General features: G+C 44.2%; 1 non-coding gene across 1 annotated transcript; it reads right to left on the bottom strand.

Annotated features, from left to right (window-relative positions):
- Window positions 1-2165: 2165 nt before the first annotated feature.
- On the bottom strand, window positions 2166-2247 carry trnas-gcu (transfer RNA serine (anticodon GCU)). The gene has a single exon. It is a non-coding gene; the product is annotated as a tRNA-Ser (tRNA).
- Between the last annotated feature and the right edge of the window lie 12997 nt (window positions 2248-15244).

Genomic DNA, 15244 nt, shown 5'->3' with positions numbered 1-15244 from the left:
CATTGGAGTTGAGAAAAATGAAAGGAGAACGTATTGAGACATATAAGATTCTGAGGGGACTTGACAGGGTAGATGCTGAGAGGATGTTTCCTCTCGTGGTGGAATCTAGAACTAGGGGACACAGTTTCAGATTTAGGGCTTTTTCATTTAAGAAGGTATTTCTTCGCTCAGAGGGTCATTAATCTTTGGAATTCTTTACCGCAGAGAGCAGTGGAGGCTGGGTCATTGAATGTCTTCAAGATTTTTATCTACATGAGAGCCAAGGGTTATGTGGGCAGGCAAGAAAGTGGGGTTGAGGTCATGATCAGGTCAGCCATGATCCTATTGAATGGCGGAGCAAGCTCGAGGGGCCAAATGGCCTACTCCTGCTATGAGTTCTTCCGATCTTCTGTTCTTATGATCTCATTGCAGCTTGGTCCAAACAGAGACGAAAGACTGGAATTCCAGAGGAGAGGTGAGAGTGATTGCCCTTGAGTGAGTGTGGCATCAAGGATCCCCATCAAAATTGAAGTCAATGGGAATCAGGGGGAAAACCCTGCACTTGTTGAAGTCATACCTCGCACAAAACAAGATGTTGTGGTTAGTGGAGGCCAATCATCTCAGCCCAGGACACTGCCTCAGGAGTTTCTCAGGGTAGTGTCCTAGACCCAAACATCCCAGCTGTTTCATTGACGACTTTCTCTTCAACATAAGTCAGAAGTGGGAATGTTAGATGATGATTCACAACTCTTCAGATACTGAAGCAGTCTGTGCCTGCAAGCAGCAAGACCTGAGCAACATTCAGGCTTGAGCTGATAAGTGACAAGCAACCTTCTGGCCACACAAGTGCCAAGCAGTGAACATCTCCGATGAGAGAGAAAAAAAATCTACCTTTTGATATTCAGAAGCATTATCATCGTTAAATCCCCCACCATCAACATCTTGACCAGAAACGTAACTGGACCAGTCACATCTATGCTGTGGCTATAAGCGCAGGTCAGAGATTACGAATTCTGCAGCAAGTATCTCACCTCCTGACACCCCAAATCCTGTCCACCATCTACAAGGCACAAGTCAGGAGTGTGATGGAATACATCCCACTCAACAACACTCAAGAAGCTCAACACCATCCAGGACAAAGCAGCGCACTTGATCGGCACCTCACCCGCCACCTTAAACATTCAATCCCTCCACAACCAGTAAACAGTGGCTGCAGTGTGTACCATCTCCATCTGCACTGCAGCAACTCGCCAAGTATCCTTCAACAGCACCTTCCAAACTCGTGACCACTACCACCTCGAAGGACAAGGGCAGCAGATGCATGGGAACTCACGACCTGCAGGTTCCCCTCCAAGTCACTCACCATCCTGACTTGGAACAATCTAGCCATTTCTTCACTGTTGTTGGGTCACAATCCTGGAACTCCCTCCCCAATAGCACTGTGGGTGTTCCTGCACCATATGGACTGCATCAGTTCAAGAAGGCAGCACTCCATCACCTTCTCAACGGCAATAGGAAAGGGTAATAAATGCTAGCCTTATCAGCGATACTCACACCCAAGAATGAATAAAAACCAAATCACTCTCCACAGATTCCCCACAATCTGGGCTTGGACATTTACTTCAGGAGCACAGAGCTTTATATCACTGCAACATGAGTTCCAATCTTCAGATTCTGTTCACTTTTCACATTATTTTCTACCAGTCCACTAGCTTTTATTAATTCAGTATTCGGGTCTCTGCTCCTCCGCCGTTTCTAACATCTCACCTCTGACAAAAAAACACTCTGATCTATCGTCGGTACTAGATGACCCCTCATTTTAAACTCCATCTGCCAAAGCATTGCTCACTCACTTAATCTATCAAGAAGATTTGAAAATAAATTTCTTGCCAAAGGATAATTTTCGGCATCTGCTCCCTCGCCATTTGCTTTTCCCATTTGTCTTTCACTTGGTGCAAATCCAGAGAAAGTAAAGATGGAAGGAAGGAGGGGAGGAAAAATCCTGCTCTGTTTCGTGATCCCTATTTGATCTTCATTCCAGTGCAGTTTGGGTGAAGAATTCCAATTGTCTGTCTCAATTTTAATAAAGTATAACAAATTCTGGAATCACTGTCTGGACATTGACAAGAACAGGTTTCGAGGCTGACTTTACACATAAACAATACACTGAACAGTTCATAAACTAGCAACAAGAATGGGATTCCAACCCACGTGTGCAGAGCACTATGGATTAGCAGTCCATCGCTTTAACCTCTCAGCCACCTTGTCAATTGCATAGGCATAGCTGTCACCTTCAGCACAGCTTCTGGCTGTGCAGCCAGCTGTGTAATGATGGAAATATATCTTCTCTCAGTAAATGAAGTTGGGAATGGAGCGGTGTGAAACATTTCCAGACCATGTCCAACACGTTTCTACTCAGTGTGAAAACCCACCACGGAAAGACTGGAACATACAATCATTTCATCACATCATGATTAACATCACTCAGACACCTGAACCATTAGGTCACTGACGAAGTCATGATGACCGAAATTCTCATGAAATGACAACTGAACTAACTGACTGGAAGAATTGCTTTAACTCCACATGATCAGTGAGGCACAGCCTCAGGCCGACTTGTCGGGTGGTTTAAACAGATATCACTGCTTCTGATCTTCACCAGAACAGAGAGTGAGATGCAACATTGATCATCAAACAGACTGTGAGAGAATACAACAGAATAAAACACATGGAGAGACACTGTGGAATAACAAATAGATTTGATTGGAATGTTCAAATTTTGATTGGAATGGATAAAACACCAGAAACAGCAGATTAAATTGGGATTATCATAATTATATTGATCTGGGACAGAAAAGAGAAACTGATGGAAAGAAGAGAAGAAGGAAGAAAAGAAAGGATGGAACTGTTCAATTTTTTCAGTTTTTTCACTCGCCCATCAAAGCTGATAAAAAAAGTTGCAAATAACAGAGAATTTCACCAAAAAGGGAGATTAAATGTTGCTGAAACCTTGGATCGAAGGATGCCCCAAAAGATCACCTGTTTAACTGTCTCCTCACTGGGGGATTTCAATCAGTGAGCAATATTATTCTCTACTTTTTTTGTTAATTGGTCCCAGAACTGTCACTTGGAATTAATATCTGTGTTCCGACTCCTGAATAATAAAATTGTGAGTTTCTCGATATTTTCTGGACACAGTTCCTGCTGAAAGAACTCAGAAATCTTTTCTAATTTACACAATACTCGAAACACACTCATCAAGCCTGCTAAGCGAGCATCCTTGGTGCTGCTCTCTCTTCTCCCAAACTTCATCTCATGTGACTGTTACATCATCACTCTGACAGTGGGAGAGGTTGCAGGTTGATAGGTGAATTGGCCATTGTAAATTGTCCCTAGTGTAGGTACGTGGTAGGAGAATGGTGGGGATCTGGTAGAGAATATGGGATTAATGTAGGATTAGTATAAATGGGTGGTTGCTGGTTGGCACAGACTCGGTGGGCCGAAGGGCCTGTTTCAGTGCTGTATCTCTAAATAAGAAAAGGAAAATAAAAGCTACCAGTCGTAAATCAACTCAAACCCATTAGAGAGATAGAGGGAGACTGTCAGAGAACTTCCAGTCCTGACCCTGTCTCACTCAGCAGCTTCTCACCCAGACCCCACTCTCATCAACACTGAACATTGTTACCGAGACCCTTCAAATACTGTTTATAAAAGGTAGAAAAATTCAAACTTCATCACAGCTGGATTGAATAGAACAAAGTTTAATATCTTCTCGTCGTCACTCGGTAACCACATGAGACAGTCCTTTAATCAGTAGCATAAATTATCAGCTGTAAGAATGTTTGTCATTGGGTTGAATCATTTTTGTGTGAGGAATGTTCCAGCATCATAAACCAGGGGAACGTGTTGACTGAGCTGTGTCTTCATCTCTTCTGGGCAGTTGGACTGTTCACCCTTCATTCTGCTCTGATTCACTTTCCCAAAGCGGATCTCCAGATTCTCAAATCTGGAGACTGGGTTTTCTTATTTGGTTCCTGTTGATTTTTCTTCCTCCTGAATGAAAATATATTCCAAACTCGGATGAACCTTTCCCTGTGTCCTGGTCTCGGTTGAAAGCGACAAATAACGGCACCAACATTCTGAAACATACAACACGGTCACATTCTGCTTCAGTGAGATTAATGCTGAGGCAGTTTCCGTGTCGAATGCGATTGTGAACAAATTTCTCTCAAGGAAATTGTGAGTGATCAAGTATTTGCACTGAATTTCTGTGCAAGAAGGGACAGTTTCAAACAGCCATTCCCAAATCACTTCCTTCACAAAGACAAAGACTGTGCTGTCTTAACGTGTGACTCAACGTCACTAACAAATTTGAACTCGAAGTTCAGGAGAAGACAGAGATGTGAATGATTGACAGTGTAATCTTTAAATCATAATTTTCCGTTTCTTCGTTGAAGTGAGGCTCAACCCTAAGCCACTAGAGATCGCGGAAAGCTACAAACTTGGATCCAGAAATCAGAAAAGTAGTGAAACAGTTGGTGAGTACATTGTGACACTGAAGAATTTATCACCACATTGCAACATTGGCACATTCTTAGACCGTACATTATGAGACAGATTTGTGCTTATATTGGTGGATGAGGAAAGATACTAAACACACAAAATCCCAATTTGAGCTAGTGTGTAAGATTGCTCTTTCCACGGAGATAGCATCAAAGAATGCTCGTGAATTTCGTCCTGTGCCAGTGACAGTAACACACTTCAGAGGAACTTAAACACACTGGTAAAATGGGCTTTCACACAACAGATAAAATTTTACACAGAGAATTGTGAAGTGATACAGTTTGGGAGGAAGAATGAGACAATGTACACCAATCTTTTTAGATCAAGGTTTGAAAAGGTTGCTCAGAGCAAACAGGACACTTGGCTTTATTAATAGAGGCAGAGAGTAAATGCAAATAAGTTATGCTAAACCTTTATAAAACAGTGGGGCTGAATGGCCTACTCCTGTACCTCCACGGAAAGCTTCCACTCCAGGCTCGGACACCCTCTTCAGGATCACTCTCCATACATCCCGCCACTCCACGCACGGATATCTCCCTCAGGATCAGATCACAGCTCCACAGTCCTGCCACATCCAGTCGTGAATGGTGGTGGATAATTAAATAACTAACAAGATGAGGAGGCTCCAAAAACATTCACATCCTCAATGATGGTGGTGCTGAGCACGTCAGTGCAAAAGATGAAGCTGAAGCATTTGCAACAATCTTCAGTCAGAAATATTGAGTGGATTTGATCGGTGCTAATTTCAGCTCCTCATGCTCGCTGGTGCCTTGGTTCTCTGGTGCTAATTTCAGAGTAAATCATGCAGCTTGACAATTGGAGCCAAAGAAAAAGACACAGGAGAGGTTGAAAGTGCCAAAACCTGGGATTGAACCAAGAACTGTTTAACTGTTAGTACAGCACGAACTCAACAAAGCTATTTCAACAACACACTGAAGCCACCATTCTGTCACTGCTTTGGAAGACAATATATACATTAAAGTGTTTGTAAAAAGTTACAGAACACAACATGTGAGTAATATTCCCCACTGTTTTCTCAGTACTGATGGATTGTGAAGTGGGAGACAGCCAGAAGTCCCACTGTGCCACACTCACCCTGAGCTGTGAGTGAAATGAGATAAAGTTCAATCTTTAGCGGCGAGATTCTGGAGAGAGGTAAGAGTCCTGAATCAAGGAAAGACTTTCTGACACAATAAAAGCAAAATACTGCAGATGCTGGAAATCTGAAATAAAAACAAAAAGTGCTGGAAATACTCAATAGCTCTGGCAGCATCTGTGGTGAGAGAAACAGAGTTAACGTTTCTGGTCTGTGACCTTTCATCAGAACTGACACAGGTTAGAAAAGAATTCGGTTTTAAACAAGTGAAGGGGAGGGGCATGTGGGAGAGAACAAAGGGGAAGTTGTTTGATAGGGCAGAGGGCAGGAGAGATTAAATAACAAAGCTGTCCTGGGACAAAGGCAAAGAGTGAGTTAATGCTTGTGGTTGCCTGACACCAGTCATGCTCTGATGTTATTGAACACAATGTTCAATCCACAAGGCTGTAGAGTGCCGAATCAAAAGGTCAGGTGCTGCTCCTCGAGCTTGGGTTGATTTTCACTGGAACACTGGAACAGGCCAAAGACAGAAATGTTGACATGAGAGCAGGGGGGAGTGTTGAAATGGCAAGCAACCAGAAGCTCAGGATCATGCTTTCGGCCTGAGCAGAGGTGTTCCATCTAATCTGCGTTTGGTCTCCCCAGTTTAGGGGAGACCGCATTGTGAGCAGTGAATACAGTATACATAATTGAAAGAAGTACAAGTAAATCGCTGCTTCACCTAAAAGGAGTGTTTGGGGCTTTAGATAATGAGCAGAGAGGAGGGAAAAGGGCAGGTATTTTCTCTCCTGCGATTGCATGGGAAGGTGCCTTGGGAAGGGGACGAGGTATTGGGGGTAATGGAGGAGTGGACCAGGGTGTCGCGGAGGGAACAATCCCTTCGGAATGCTGACAGGGGAGGGGAGGATGCGTTTGGTGGTGGCATCACGCTGGTGGTGGCGGAAATGGTGGAGGATGATCCTTTGGATGTGGAGGCAGGTGGGGTGGAAAATGAGGACAAGGGGAACCCTGTCGCAGTTCTGGGAGGGAGGGGAAGGGGGAAGGCAGAGGTTGAGAGTCCTGTCAATTACACTGGGAGGGGCGGGGTGGGAGTAGTTGAAATTTGTTGATGTTGTTGAATTTAATTTCAAACAATCCTTGAACTCTCTGCTGATGAAGACTGAAAAAGGGAAGAACAACCACACAACAAGGGTCTCAAATCCAAGACCCTGAGATTAAAAGTCTCATGCTCTACCAACTGAGTTAACAAGGCCTGAAACAGTACTTCTACTCTGTCTGTTATTGGACGGATGCAGCTGTTGGCTCCACCCCAAGGGCGGGAATTTGTTCCACCAGCTTCCTATCAATTCCCCAGATTATCAGTAAATCCACTTCCAGAAGCCCCAAAGTGTGATATATTCCTCTCACTCATCAATAAGAAAACTGAAATCTTTTTACCTTCCAAATGCTGCCATCCATTTTGTCAGAATTTATTTCTCTCTCCTTTTTATTTAGTTCATGCATTTCTTCAGAATTTCTTTTTCAATTATATCTGAGGGAAGAAATGAACAGATCTTGCAGCTCAATACTGGGAATCCATGAGGCACTGTGGGCCATCAGCAGCAGCAGAATTGTATTTAAACACAATATGTTACCTCATGGCCTGGCATATCCCTCACTCTACCATTACCATCAAGCCAAGGGAGCAATAGTGGTTCAATGAAGTGTGCAGGAGGGCATGTCAGGAACAGCACCAATCAGACCTAAAAATGAGTGAAGCTACAACACAGGATTACTTGCATGTCATATAGCGGAAGCAGCATGCAATAGACAGAGCTGAGTGATCTCACAACCAACAGATCAGATCAAAGCTCTGCAGTCCTGCCACATCCAGTCCTGAATGGTGGTGGGTAATTAAACAATTAACAGGAGGACGAGGCTCCACAAATATCCCCATCCTTAATGACAGGGGAGACCAGTATATCAGTGCAAAATACAAGGTTGAATCATTTGCAACCATCTTCAGCCAGAAGTGCCAAGTAGATGATCAATCTCGGACTCCTCCTGAGGTCCCCAGCATCACAGGTGCCAATCTTCAGCTAAATCCACTTCACTCCGCATGATATCAAGAAATGGCTGAAGGCTCTGGATACTGACAACATCCTGGCTACAGTGCTGAAGACTTGTGCTCCAGAACTAGCCACACCGCCCGCCAAGCTACAACACTGGCATCTACCCAGCAATGTGGAAAATTGCCCAGGTATGTTCTGTATACAAAAGGCAGGACAAATCCAACCCGATCAATTCCTGCCCCATCAGCCTCCTCTTGATCATCAGTAAAGTGATGGAAGGTGTCATTGACAGTGCTATCAAGCAGCACTTACACAGCCATAACCTACTCACCAATGCTCATTTTGGGTTCCGCCAGGGCCACTTAGTTCCTGACCTCATTATGGCCTTGGCCCAAATATGGACAGAAGAGCTGAATTCAGGAGGTGAGGTGAGGTGACAGTGACTGCTCTTGCCAAGGGCATAAAGGAGCCCTTGCAAAATTGAAGTCAATGGCAATCAAGGAGAAAAATCTCCACTGGTTGGAGTCATACCTTGCGCAAAGGAATATGGTGCTGGTTGTTGGTGGCCAATCATCTCAGTACCAGACATCGCTCAGGAGTTCCTCAGGGTAGTGTCCTCGGCCCCAACCGTCCTCAGTTGTTTCATCAATAAACTTCCTTCCATCATAAGGTCAGAAGTGGAAATGTTCACTGATGATTGCAAAATGTTCAGTTGCATTAGTAACTCCTCAGATACTGAAGCAGTCCATGTCCACATGTAGAGAGACCTGGGCAAGATTGGGCTTGGACTGATAAGTGGCAAGTAACATGCACGCCACAAAAATGCCAGGCAATGACCATTTCCAACAAGAGTGAATCTAACCATCTCCCCTTGACAGTCAATGACATTACCATTGCTGAATCCTTCACAATCAACTTCCGGGGGATTACCAATGAGCAGAAACTGAATTGGATCAGTCATAAAAATACCGTAGCTACAAGAGCAGGTCAGAGGCTGGGAATTCTGCTGCAAGTAACTCACCTCCTGTCCACCATCTATAAGGCACAAGTCAGGAGTGTGATGTAATACTCCCCACTTGCCTGGATGAGTGGAGCTCCAACAACACCAAAAAAACTCAACACCATCCAGGACAAAGCAGATCACTTGATCAGCACTCCATCCACTACTTTAAATATTCACTTCCTGCACCACCAGTGAACAGTGGCAGCAGTGTGTACCATCTACAAGATGCACTGCAGCAACTCACCAAGCCTCCTTCGACAGCACCTTCCAAACCCCCAACCTCGACCACCGAGAAGGTCATTGGATGAATGGGAACACCACCATCTGCAAGCTCCCCTCCAAGTTACACACTGTCCTGACTGGGAACTATATCACCATTCCTTCACTGTCACTGGATCAAAATCTTGGAACTCCCTTCCTAACAGCACTGTGGGTTTACGTACAACACATGGACTGCAGCAGCTCCAAAAAGGCAGCTCACCACCACCTTCTCAAGGGCAATTAAGGATGGACAAAAAAGGCTGCGTTTGCTGACAACGCAACCACTGAGTGGCACAACTCGCTTTCTCCCCCTGCTTTGCACCGGCCGCTTCCACCCTCCACAGTCGCTCGCTCCAGACCTTGCTGCTCCCCCCCCTACTTCCCTGGCCGATTGTCTCCCGATCATGTCACCCCATTCTCCAGTCTTTCGCTCACTCCCCACCCCCCCTCCCCTCCAGCTGCTAGCTCTAGGCTGCGCTGCTTCCCTTCTCTCGGCCACTTGCTCCCACGTCTGTCCAGTCTCCACGTGCCGCCCGAAGAAGCAAGGTGGGCTGCAAAGTGTGACGTAGGAGTGAGTAGTGAGTGGCCTAGAGGAGGGAAGTGGCACGGCCTAGAGCTAGCGGCTGGAGCGGGGGTTGGGGGGCAGAGAGCAAGTGGCCATAGAGCTGGATGACGCGAGCGGGGAACAATTGTCCAGGGGAGCATCGAGGTGTGGAGCGAGCGGCTGAGGGGAGGAAGCGTCGAGGCCTGGAGCGAGTTGCCGAGGGGGGAGAGCTCCAGCCTCAAAGTCTCCTATTCAGCCGCTTCCTCCAGCTGAGTGAGGGGCTGGATACCCGATGACTCTTTAGAGCACGTGTGCGAAGATGGACCAGGCGCAGATATGCGATGATGTTGGCGCTGCGCAATGACATCATCCTACGCATGTGCCACTTAATCCTGGCGAGATGCAGCTGTGCCTATGCACAGCTTGGCACAGTCCGATGATGTCAGCGGGCCGCTCCATTGACAGGAATGACATTGTGTCAGCAGTGCCCACATCCCAGGAAAGAATAAAAAAGAGATTTACCACAATGGTAACAGGGTGAGGGATTTCAGTTTTGTGGAGAGATTGAAGAAAAGGGTCAGCAAGCAGAGGACACAGACATCAGGTGATTGGCAGAAGAACCAGAGGTGACATGAAGAACCATTTTTTACACAGCAATGTGTTGTGATAAAGAAAGAAAAGACTTGCATTTCTATAGCACCTTTCGAGACCACTGGAAATATCAAAGCACTTTGTAGACAATGAAATACATTTGAAGTGTAATCACTGTTGTAATGTCAGAAATGCAGCAGCTAATACCCACAAACCGCAATGTGATAATGACCAACTGATCTGATTGAGGGGCAAATATTGATCACAACAACAGGGAGAATTGCTCTTCACTTGTTTGAAATTGCAGCATGGGATCTTTTACATTCACCCAAACATGCAGACCAGGTCTTGGTTTAACATCACACCTGAAAGGCAGCACCTTCAACACCCTCAGTGCTGTACTGGAGTGTCAGCTGTGAAATCTGAACCCAGAAGCTTGTGATTTCGAGGTGAGCGTGACCAACTGAGCCACAGCTTTTACCTGAGTCTCAATCCTTCTATCAACAGTTTCTCTCTATCGGGTCTGTCACGACCCCTCATGATTGTGAACACCTCTATCAAATCTCCTCTCTAGAGAGAACAACCCCAGCTTCTCCAATCTATCCACATAACTGAAATCCTAACTACATGTCGCAGAAAGGATTTTTTCCTCAAGTTCCTTCTGGTTTTGTGAGTCACCTTAAATCTATAACCTTCGGTTATTGACCTTTCAGCAGTTAGAAACAGTTCCTCAGTATTTACTCTACCTCAAACCTTCAAGGAAGCTCTGCAAAGTAACTGAAAATCAAGTTGTCAGAAGTGGGATTTAAACACATGCCTCCAGTGAAAGCTGCAACCTGAACAGAGAAGCTGAAACCGCTCAGTCACCTCAACTGTTCAGACCTTTTTGACCTCGTCCTCACTTCTGAACTTTGAAAGGTTCACTCAGTTCTGGAACTTATTCAATGTTACTGGAATGCTCAGTGACTGGGATATTAACTCCCCCGGGTTTTCCTGAGCTTGTTCTCGGTGTATGGGGATGTTTGTCCTGGGCTGTTGAATCTTGCATCCCTGTAATGGACATTAACCCACTGATTGAATCTGTATTCACTGCTTTCCGCTGGTGCTGGGTAATTGCAGAGTGTGGGGCTGGAATGTTGCTGCTTGTCCCGGCCTCACTCACTCTGGGAAAGAGTGAATAATTGATGCGTCTGTTTCTGTATCTGAAATGTGACTTAGATCTGCTGTTATTAACCGAGGCAGCACTGCAGGAGGATACGTTAATAATCTCTCACTAATCAACTGTAAACAGTCAGAATGTGTAACTTTGAGCAGCGCTTTCTGCACCGTCAGGGCTGGAAAGTTGAGGGAGGGAGAGACACTGTCAGTATCTGAGTGGACACAGCACTGTACAGAGAAAGAGTCAATATACCGGGGCTGAGACACAGTGCATCTTTTCACATTTAATCACAATAATATCCGGAGTCAGGAGCTGAAAATGATGAAAAACCGAATAGCAAGAGCAAAAGTAAGAAAAGTAAGTAATTATAGATTAACTGATCAGCTTTCACTGTGTTACCTGGTAGTCTACAGTTTTATATTTAATACTCTCTCCACTGTGGCCAGGGAATGATTTCTTCTCAAAGGCTGAACATTAACAAAACTGCTTGTAATTTAAAATCTTTTAAAAGTAATTCCATGGAGCGAATGTGGAAAAGTCAAATAACTGCACCAATTATAGGAGAGCTGGTTGGTGATGAAGTGGATGTGTCTGCAGTGTGCAGGACCAGACTGTTTCTATAGATTCACAATGAATATTCCACCCTTTATTTATAACAGTAAAACTGATCGTGGACAATGGCTATTCTGGTTGCAGCAACCTGAAGCTTTAACTCATTAACACCCTACTTTAGGGTAATTTAGAAAGCATAACATGCAGCTCTGTCAGTTAGTATGTTTGTTTGTTAACCCACAATTTGATGGTTCAAGCACATAAATGGATGAGGCTTTATTAACTTAAACTCTTCTACATCTGCTATATTACTCTTGCTGTTGATTTTTCAAAGATAAGGTTAATCAAGTCTTTCTTTATGAAATCCATGCTGACTGTGTTTTATTATTTTTCATTTCCATCTGTATTTTCTACTTTGGAGGATTACAGGATATTATCATTTTTTTAATTCATTCATGGGAGGTGGGTGTCGCTGGCTGGGCCAGCATTTATTATCCATCCCTAATTGCCTTGAGAAGGTGGTGCTGAGCTGCCTTCTTGAACCTCTGCAGTCCATGTGCTGCTGTTATGAAGAGAGTTCCAGGATTTTGACCCAGCAACAGTGAAGGAACGGTGATACAGTTACAATTCAGGATGGTGTGTGGCTTGGAGGGGAACTTGCAGGTTGTGGTGTTCCCATGCATCTGCTGCCCTTGTCCTTCTAGGTGATAAAGGTCGCGGGTTTGGAAGGTGCTGTCTCAGGAGCCTTGGCGCATTGCTGCAGTGCATCTTGTGGATGGTACACACTGCTGCCACTGTGTGCCAGTGATGGAGGGCATGAATGTTGTAAATGGGGTGCCAATCAAGCGGGCTGCTTTGTCCTGTTGAGTTTCTTGAGTATTGTTGGAGCTGCACCCAGCCAGACAAGTGGAGAGTGTTCCATCATACCCCTGACTAATGTACAGGCTTTGGGGAGTCAGGAGGTGAGTTACTTGCCGCAGGATTCCTAGTCTCTGACCTGCTCTTGTAGCCATAATATTTATATGGCTACTGCAGTTCAGTTTCTGCTCAATGGTAACCCCCAGGTTGTTGAGAGTGGGGGATTCAGCGATGGTAATGCCATTGAATGTCAAAGGGAGATGGTTAGATTCTCTCTTGTTTGGGATGGTCATTGTCTGGCAGTTGTGTGGTGAGAATCTTATACATCTTTATTGTCGGGTACTCTATTGTACTGTTGAGTGACTACACTTGAAAAGTCCTTCCTTCATTGGCTGTAAAAGGCTTTGCAATGTCCTGTGGTCGTGAAATGCAAGTCTTGCTTTTTCCATTGTTATCAGTGTCATTGTGATCAAAAGATAGGATTCATGAGCACAAAGTTTAAATCAATTTTGATTAAAATAATGTGAAAGCATCTATATTTTTGCACTGTACTTAATAATCTCCATCTTCCTATCCTTACCAAGTACAATGTCTTTGACCCTGAAATTGATTCCACAATCGCAGTCCCTCAGACAATTTCAGCTCAGTTCTGATGAAAGGTCACAGATCTGAAACGTGAACTCTGTTTCTCTCTCCACAGATGCTGCCAGACCTGCTGAGTATTTCCAGCATTTTTTGTTTTTATTTCAGATTTCCAGTATCAGCAGTATTTTACTTCTGCGTTACTTGAAAGTTAAAACTGACGCACCTGTCTACAATTCACACTGGGGTCTCCCATGAAATGATTCTGTATAATGTTGATGTAATGAATACAGACTCCGAGCACAGAGCTTCCTGTGGGGAATTGGGGATATGAAAACCAGCAGACTCTGCAGGAATTTCCACTGGGAGCACAAATTCACAAAATCTACCTTTTATATATCGATTCATTTTGATTGTCCTTCTGGAAAATTATTTTGAAACAATTTAAACATCAACCCACAGCTCCATGACTGGGTCAATTATGAGGTCATCCTCTGACAGGTCATGTGACAGCTGGAGCCACAAGACATCAGAACCAGATTTGTGACTGGATTAAAACCCGGAATCCTGTCCCAATGGCTTTTCAAATAAAGCTGTTGTTGTTTGAAAACACAGCAGTTAAACTTTCTGCCTGACCATGAGGGGAGCTAGGGAGAAATTTACAAAACTAAATCCTTTTACAAAATAGTTCAAAAACCATTCACTGAGAAATCATGTGAGGACTCATATGCAGTAGAGCAACAAGCAGAATACAGACAGTGCAGAGGAGAGCTGAAAAAGGAAAAGAGATCAGCAAGCTGTATGAGAAAAGATTAGCAGGTCACATAACTGGGAACACTGAAGTCTTTTCCCAACATATGGACAGTCAATGAAAGGGTGGGTCAATTAGGAGATCCTGTGGAGGCAGAGGGTGTGGCTGATGTACTAATTCAGTACATTTCATCTGTCACAAAACAAACGGGTGCTGCAAATGTCACAGTAAAGGAGGAGGAAGTGGAGAATTTGGAGGGGATGAAAATAGATAAAGAGGAGACAATTACAAGGTTAGCAGTGCTCACAGTAGAAAGGTCACCCGGTCTGGATGGGCTGCATCCTGGGTTGCTGAGGGAAGTAAGGGTGGAAATAGTGGAGACTCGAACCACAATCTTTCAATCCTCCTTGAATATGGGAATGATGCCAGAGGACTGGAGGATGGAGGTAAGATTGGGTAGTTCGATCTTAGTTTAACTTGACCATTTTTATAATGTATCCATTGTAATAACTAACAACGTAACGAAAGCCATTTTATAATGAACACATGACCAAAGGAGCCATTTTGTGTTCAATACTAATGTTTATATCCTGTATAATTAATGAGTAGCTACCCATCCTGAAACAGATGATTGTAAAAGTAATGAATCTTGATTGAGTTATAATTAATGAATCAATAAACATTTTAGAGAGAATGGGTTTTCATTTAAAGTTTGTTCAATCTAATTACTGTGAGTTTCTGTGTCTTTGTGGGAAAGGGCAGTTTCAGCTAAATTTATTCAAACAATGGACCTTTCTCGGACCCCTGATAAAACCCATGGTATGGTACATCGTGACATTCAAGAGTCTTGATTTAATGAACAGGAAACTTGTTTCAGATCAGATTGGGAGACAGTGTGAAACCACTCCATTGTACTCATGTCTGAGATTCTGACGACAGTTGGCTGTTAGTGGAAGACATCATCAATTAAATGTACCTAGCAACAGCTAGGACCAATTATTATTTTACATGGTCGTGTGATGGCCATCCAGGGGTTAAAAGTAGGGAGCTTGTAAGGTTTCAGTGTGCAGGAACACTAGAAAACCTCAGGGGTAAAGGCTCAGATCATCGACCAAGTTCTCCACCTGATGAGGGATCTAGACTGGACAAAGAGGACCGTGACACTCTGAGACCAAGCTCGACCAGTCCCCAGAGCTGGAAAGTTATATTCCCCAAGTTTGTTAAGTATAATTTTACTTTCAATTATTAAGTACT

Source organism: Heterodontus francisci, unplaced genomic scaffold, assembly GCF_036365525.1.
Source record: "Heterodontus francisci isolate sHetFra1 unplaced genomic scaffold, sHetFra1.hap1 HAP1_SCAFFOLD_172, whole genome shotgun sequence".
Taxonomy (NCBI): Eukaryota; Metazoa; Chordata; class Chondrichthyes; order Heterodontiformes; family Heterodontidae; genus Heterodontus; species Heterodontus francisci.
Note: the sequence above shows the minus strand (reverse complement) of the source record. Positions and strands in the feature narration are given on the sequence as shown.